This window comes from Arachis hypogaea, chromosome 16 (assembly GCF_003086295.3).
Source record: "Arachis hypogaea cultivar Tifrunner chromosome 16, arahy.Tifrunner.gnm2.J5K5, whole genome shotgun sequence".
In the NCBI taxonomy this organism is placed as follows: domain Eukaryota; kingdom Viridiplantae; phylum Streptophyta; class Magnoliopsida; order Fabales; family Fabaceae; genus Arachis; species Arachis hypogaea.
In genome coordinates, this window is record NC_092051.1 from 33,897,328 (window position 1) to 33,905,223 (window position 7,896).

General features: G+C 34.6%; 1 non-coding gene across 1 annotated transcript; it reads right to left on the minus strand.

Annotated features, from left to right (window-relative positions):
* Positions 1–7,470: 7,470 nt before the first annotated feature.
* On the minus strand, positions 7,471–7,578 carry LOC112759905 (small nucleolar RNA R71). The gene has a single exon (XR_003180369.1). It is a non-coding gene; the product is annotated as a small nucleolar RNA R71 (small nucleolar RNA).
* Between the last annotated feature and the right edge of the window lie 318 nt (positions 7,579–7,896).

Sequence of the window (7,896 nt, forward strand, 5' to 3'; positions counted from 1 at the left end):
TGAAAATAGATTGCATTTAGTTAGTTGCATTGAATAAATGTTAATACCATTTGCTTCTTTTTTATTTTAGCATGAGGACATGCTTAGTTTAAGTGTGGGGAGATTTGATAAACCCCGATTTCGTGATTTATCTTGTGCTTATTTTGGGGGATTTTACCACCTTTTTCCACATTTATTCAATAAAATAGCATGGTTTTGTAATTCTCCCTTGAATTTTTCTTAAGTGTAAAAACATGCTTTTTAGGCCTTAAATTAGTAATTTTGATTCACTTTAATTCCATTCGATGCCTTGATGTGTGTGTTGAGTGATTTCAGGTTTACAAGGCAAGTATTGGATGGAAGAAATGAATAGAAAAGCATACAAAGGGGAGAATGCATGAAGAAACAAAGATTGGGAATGCATCAAAGGACACGCACGCGCAAAAGTGGTCTCACCAATAGACCCGCACGCGTACTTGCCGCGTCCGCGCGGGTGGAAAATTTGCCTATTGACGCGCACACGCACATGGCGCGCACGCGCCAATACTCTTACATGGCCCACTTAAAGGAAAAACGCTGGGGGTGATTTCTGAGCTGCCCAGGCCCAATTCCAACTTGTTTCTGAGTGTATTTCATGCAGAATTGAAGTCCAAGCAAAAGGGGGGAGCAATTAGTTTAGCCAAGATGAGCCTTTAGTTAGTTTTCTAGAGAGAGAAGCTCCCTCTTCTCTCTAGAATTAGGTTAGGATTAGGTTAGATTATTCTAAATTCATGTTTAATTACTTGATCTCATCTTGTTTCTTTTATAATTTCTCATTTCTACATCTTGATTCTCTTAATTGTGATGTTAATTTCTCATTTTGCTCTCTTTTGTGATGTTGAACTCATGTTAGATTTGATTTATTTTTAATGCAATTTAATGCTTGATGTTTCTTCATTGTTGATTTGAGTTGTTGATCTCAATTTTCTTGCACATTAGTAGTTCTTAGATGTTACTATTCTTGCAATTTATGAAGTTTACTTTTATTGCACTCTATGTGTTTGATGAAATGTTCTCTTTAGTTGTTGAGTAGTTTCGTCAACTCTTGGTCTAAGCCAAGGGAATTGGGTAATCTTGAGTCATCGGGTATGATGGAATTGGTGATTTGAGAACCCATGGTGATCAATTTGATACCCATTGACACTAACTCACTACTAAGTTAATTAGTAGGTAGGTTAGGACTTAAGGGTGGATGTGATCAAATCTATTTGACGTATTTCAAGCTTAGGAGTAAATTTTACGTACTTAAAGCTTTTGGGAAGTAGACTTAATAGGTTGGCCTCTCATGATTATCAATATTCGGTTTGTTGACAAGGATGGTGATCTCAATTACTCAAGTCTTAGCCAAGAGTTCTTTAATTTGCTTTCTTTACTTGCTTGCTAAATCTACTTTTCTTGCCCTCTTATGAACCAAACCCCCCCCCCCCCTCTTTACCCCCTTCATAGCCAATAACTAAGCACTACATTGTTTCCTAGGGAGACGATCTGGAGTCCAAATACTTCGGTTATTTCTTATTAGGGGTTTGTTATCTGTGACAAAACCATAAATTTTTGTATGAGAAGTCTCTTTGTTGGTCTAGGAATATACTTCCAACGATAATTCAATTGAAAAATTCTATGTCAACAAGAGTCTAACGCTCATCAATGGAATTGATTGGATTTTATCATATAAACCCACATTATTTCCGTTAAATAGCATGATTTTGTGTTCTCCCCCTAAATTGTGCCTAATTGTGAAAACATGCTCTTTTGTGCTTAATTTAATCATTTTTTATTCCATTTACATTTTATTTAATGTCTTGATATTTTTTATTAGTGATTTCAGGTGTAATAGGTGGGAATGACTTGATAAGAATGGAAAAGAAGCATGCAAAAAATAAAGGAAAAGAGCATTTTGGAGTGTGCATACGCACAAGATGAAAATCAACCAATGTGCGTACACATACATCTGTGTGTACGCACAAGTACCAGCGCGTGACTTCATTAAAAAATCACGTAGCTCATGAATTGGAGGCTTTGGAGGCCCAAATCTGATGACCTAGAGCTCATATGAAAGGGATAAACTTGAGGAAACCATACTATACCATTAGGAGTAGTATTAGATAGTTTTAGGAAGCTTTTAGTTTTAGTTTTCTCTTAAGTTTTCTCTCAACTTTCTTAGGGTTTTATTAGGGTTTATATTACAAGTGCAATTTTCATTTTGATCTTGGATTCTAGCTTGCTTCTATTGTAAGTATTTCTTAATTTTATCTTTAAGTACTACACTTGTGTTACACTTTCTTATAGTTAAAGACACTTTGTTAATATATACATATCTTTGCAATTTTGATTTCTAGTTGATAGATTTGATGATTTTTTTATTATATGTTTCTTTGAGTTATCATTGTTGATTTTGATCATTTATTACTCATAGTTTCAAGCATTTTTCAATTTTGCCATATTTTATGATTATGTCCACCAAGTGTTTGTGGAAATGTCAATTTTGATTATGAGGTAAATTTTCACTCCTTGTCTTGGAAAAATGAGTATATGGGATACTAGAGTCATAATGTCCAACATTTAGTGATAATTCTTGGATTGTTAATTATTCTTGTTTCCACTAACGCTAGCTTTTTACTAAGGCAATTAGTAAGTTAGCTAGGATTTGTGGATTAAGAATAACTATGCTCACTTGACTTACTCTTCGATGTTAAGGGTTGACTAGATGAGATTAATCCATCATAATTATCATAGTGGTGGTTATGACAAGGAAGAGATTCCCTAACTTAACCCAAGCCAAAGCTTCCATTTATGTTTTGAATCATACTTCAATCATTTTAAAGCTTTACTTGTCCATATTACATAGATAGTTCTTTAATTCGTTTATTAGTTCATTAGTTGCAATTTTGAGTGTTCTTTTATTTCTTAATTGATTGCTTCATTATTGAAAACCCCCTCAATTTCACAACCAAACTTGTACACTTGTGGTCACTAGTTCCTTGGGAAGACGACCCAGGATTTTACTCCCAGTTATTGTGAATTGAATTGTAACATCTTTAATCTAAACTTTGGTCGAGGGTCGCCTTGTCGATTGGGACTATACGTGCAACACCGATCCTATTTCTCGAGAAAATTTCTAACCGACGATCCCGCCAGCACCAGTAATTTTGAAAGGATTGAAAAAATTTAAATGACTCTCTGGGTTCATGAGCTGACGAGTTATGGTTAGTACTATGGTGCTCACACAACACCTCAATCCTTTACTAGTGAGACTCCGTTCAGGCTTACTTATGATAAAGAAATAGTAATCCTAGTAGAAAATGGAGAGCCTAGTCCAAGGATGTTGATTAGAAGTGTGAATGACCGCATGATCCCCAATCTTATTGATGAAGTAAGGTTAGCAGCTAACTTATCTGAGCAACTAATGAGCGGATAATTTATACGCTTTTTGGCATTGTTTTTAGTATGTTTTTAGTATAATTTAGTTAGTTTTTAGTATATTTTTATTAGTTTTTAAATAAAAATCACATTTCTAGACTTTACTATGAGTTTGTGTATTTTTCTATGATTTTAGGTATTTTTTGGCTGAGGGACTTGAGCAAAAATCAGATTCAGAGGCTGAAGAAGGACTGCAGATGTTGTTGGATTCTGACCTCCCTACACTCGAAATGGATTTTCTAGAGCTACAGAATTCCAAATGGTGCGATCTTAATTGCGTTGGAAAGTAGATATCCAGGGCTTTCCAGCAATATATAATAGTTCATACTTTGCCCGAGTTTAGACGACGCAAACTGGCGTTCAACGCCAGCTCTCTGCCCTATTCTGGAGTTAAACGCTAGAAACATGTTGCAAAGTAGAGTTAAACGCCAGAAACAGGTTACAAACTGGTGTTTAACTCCAAGGAAGACCTCTACACGTGAAAGCTTCAATGTTCAGCCCAAGCACACACCAAGTGGGCCCGGAAGTAGATTTCTGCATCATTTACTCATTTCTGTAAATCCTAGTAGCCAGTTTAGTTTAAATAGAACTTTTCACTATTGTACTAGGGGGTCTTTTTCCCTATTTTCGAATTCATATGCCATTTAGGGAGGCTGGCCATTCGGCCATGCCTGGACCTTGTTCTTATGTATTTTCAACGGTAGAGTTTCTACACACCATAGATTAAGGTGTGGAGCTCTGCTGTTCCTCATGAATTAATACAAAGTACTATTGTTTTTCTATTCAATTCAAGCCTATTTCTTCTCTAAGATATCCATTCGCACACAAGAACATGATGAATGTGATGATTATGTGACGCTTATCATCATTCTCACCTATGAACGCGTGCCTGACAAACACTTCTGTTCTACATGCAAACAAGCTTGAATGTGTATCTCTTAGCCTCCTGATTCATGACGCATGGTTGCCTCGCCTGACAACCGAGCCTTCCATTCCTTGAGATCAGAGTCTTCGTGGTATAGGCAAGAATTATTGGCGGCCATTCTTGAGATCCAGAAAGTCTAAACCTTGTCTGTGGTATTCCGAGTAGGATCTGGGAAGGGATGGCTGTGACGAGCTTCAAACTCGCGAGTGCTGGGCGTAGTGACAGACGCAAAAGGATTACTGAATCTTATTCCAGTATGATCGAGAACCGACAGATGATTAGCCGTGCGGTGACAGCGCATTTTGGACCATTTTCACTGAGAGGATGGGATGTAGCCATTGACAACGGTGAAACCCAACATAAGCTTGCCATGGAAAGGAGTAGGAATGATTGGATGAAGACAGCAGGAAAGCAGAGGTTCAGGAGGAACGAAAGCATCTCCATACGCTTATCTGAAATTCTCACCAATGAATTACATAAGTACCTCTATCTTTATTTTACAGTTTATTTATATTTTAATTATAAATTTACCATAACCATTTGAATCCACCTGACTGAGATTTACAAGGTAACCATACCTTGCTTCAAGCCGACAATCTTCGTGGGATCGACCCTTACTCACGTAAGGTTTATTACTTGGACGACCTAGTGCACTTGCTGGTTAGTTGTGCAAAGTTGTGACAAAGAATTAAGATTACGATTGTGCGTACCAAGTTGTTGGCGCCATTGAGATCACAATTTCGTGCACCAAGTTTTTGGCGCCGTTGCCGGGGATTGTTCGAGTTTGGACAACTGATGGTTCATCTTGTTGCTCAAATTAGGTAATTTTATTTTATAGCTTTTCACTTTTTATTTTTGAAAATTTTCAAAAAAAATATTTTTAATTTATGTTCTTCAGAATTTTTAAGAAGGAATTCTAGAATTTCATGGGATATGTTAAATCCTGGCTGGCTATAAAGCCATGTCTAAATTCTTTTGGACTGAGGCTTCTTCTTCACATGCTTGAGCTATGTATGCTGAAGCTTGGCTAGCCATTGGCCATGTCTAGTATTTTAGACCAGAGCTTTCACTGAAAGCTTGGCTGGCTAGCAAGCCATGTCTAATTCCTGGACCGGAGCTTTAGACTAACATTGCAAGATTCCTGGAATTCTTATTAAAAATTTTGGAAATCCTTATTTTCTTTTTCAAATTAATTTTCAAAAAAATCCAAAAAAAAATTTTACAAAATCATAAAGACCAAAAATTTGATGTTTCTTGTTTGAGTCTAGTGTCAAGTCATAAGTTTGGTGTCAATTACATGATTATCTCTTTCTTGCATTTTTCGAAAATTCATGCATTGCATTCTTCATGATCTTCAAGTTGTTCTTGATGAATCCTCTTGTTTGATCTTCATATTTTCTTGTTGTGTGTTGCATCTTGTTTTTCATATGCATTATTGCATTCATAGTGTCTAAAAATTAAAAATTTCTAAGTTTGGTGTCTTGCATGTTTTCTTTTCTTGAAAATTTTCAAAAATAAGTTATTGGTGTTCATCTTGACATTCAATGTGCTCTTGGTGTTCATCTTAACATTCATAGTGTTCTTGCATGCATCATTTGTTTTGATCCAAAATTTTCATGCATTGAGTCTTTTTGATGTTTTTCTCTTTCTTCATTAAAAATTCAAAAATAAAAAAAAATATCTTTCCCTTATTCACTCATAAATTTTCGAAAATTTGAGTTGACATTTTCAAAACTTTTTAAAATTTAATTATTTTTTATGAGTCAAGTCAAATTTTCAATTTAAAAACTTTATATTTTTCAAATCTTTTTCATTTTTCTTTCATAATTTTTGAAAATTTCAAATTGATTTTCAAAAATCTTTCTCTTATTTTTATTTCATATTTTCAAAATTGATACTAACAATTAATGTGATTGATTCAAAAATCTTTAAGTTTGTTACTTGCCTAGTAAGAAAGGTTCAATCTTTAAATTCTAGAATCATATCTTTTTAGTTTCTTGTTAGTCAAGTAATCAATTTTAATTTTCAAAATCAAATCTTTTTAAATTTCTTTTTCAAATCTTTTTCAAAATATCTTTCAATCACATCTTTTTCAAAATCAATTTCAAAATCTTTTCTAACTTCTTTTCTAACTTCTTATCTTTTTAAATTGGTTTTCAAATCTTCTTCAAATCAATCCTATCTTTTTTTCAATTATATCTTTTTCAAAACTACCTAACTAATTCTCTCTCTAATTTTCGAAAATCACCTTCCTCTTTTTCAAAATTTCTTTTTAATTAACTAATTGAATTAAATTTAATTTAATTTCAATTTTCTTTTTTAAAAAATTTTTGAATTATAACTTTAATTTTAAATTAAAAACAAAAATATTTTTCTTTTCTTTTCAATTATTTTCAAAAAATTTTCTCTCTCATCTAATTATTTATTATTTACTAACACTTCTCTTCATCTCAAAATTCAAACCCTCTCTTCCTCTTGGTGTTCGAATTTCTCTTCTTCTATTCTTTTCTTCTTCTACTCACATAAAGGAATCTCTATACTGTGGTATAGAGGATTCCATATTTTCTTTTCTATTTTTTTCTTTTTCATATGAGCAGGAATAAGGATAAGAACATTCTTGTTGAAGCTGATCCTGAACCTGAAAGGACTCTGAAGAGGAAGCTAAAGCACAACTCTCTGGAGAAAATCTGACAGAAATTTTCGAAAAAGAAAGAGACATGGACGAAAATAATAACAATGCAAGGAAGATGCTTGGTGACTTTACTGCACCAAATTCCAATTTACATGGAAGAAGCATCTCAATCCCTGCCATTGGAGTAAACAATTTTGAGCTAAAGCCTCAATTAATTTCTCTGATGTAACAGAATTGCAAGTTTCATGGACTTCCATCAGAAGATCCTTTTCAGTTCTTAACTGAATTCTTGCAGATCTGTGATACTGTTAAGACCAATGGGGTTGATCCCGAGGTCTACAGGCTTATGCTTTTCCCGTTTGCTGTAAGAGACAGAGCTAGAATATGGTTGGACTCTCAACCTAAAGATAGCCTGAACTCTTGGGATAAGCTGGTCACGGCTTTCTTAGCCAAGTTCTTTCCTCCTCAAAAGCTTAGTAAGCTTAGAGTGGATGTTCAAACCTTCAAACAGAAAGAAGGTGAATCCCTCTATGAAGCTTGGGAGAGATACAAGGAACTGACCAAAAAGTGTCCTTTTGACATGCTTTCAGAATAGACCATCCTGGATATATTCTATGATGGTCTGTCTGAGCTATCAAAGATGTCACTGGACCATTCTGCAGGTGGATCCATTCACCTAAAGAAAATGCCTGCAGAAACTCAGGAACTCATTGACATGGTTGCAAATAACCAGTTTATGTACACTTCTGAGAGGAATCCTGTAAATAATGGGACGCCTCAGAGGAAGAGAGTTCTTGAAATTGATACTCTGAATGCCATATTGGCTCAGAATAAAATATTGACTCAGCAAGTCAATATGATTTCTCAGAGTCTGAATGGAATGCAAGCTGCATCCAACAGTACT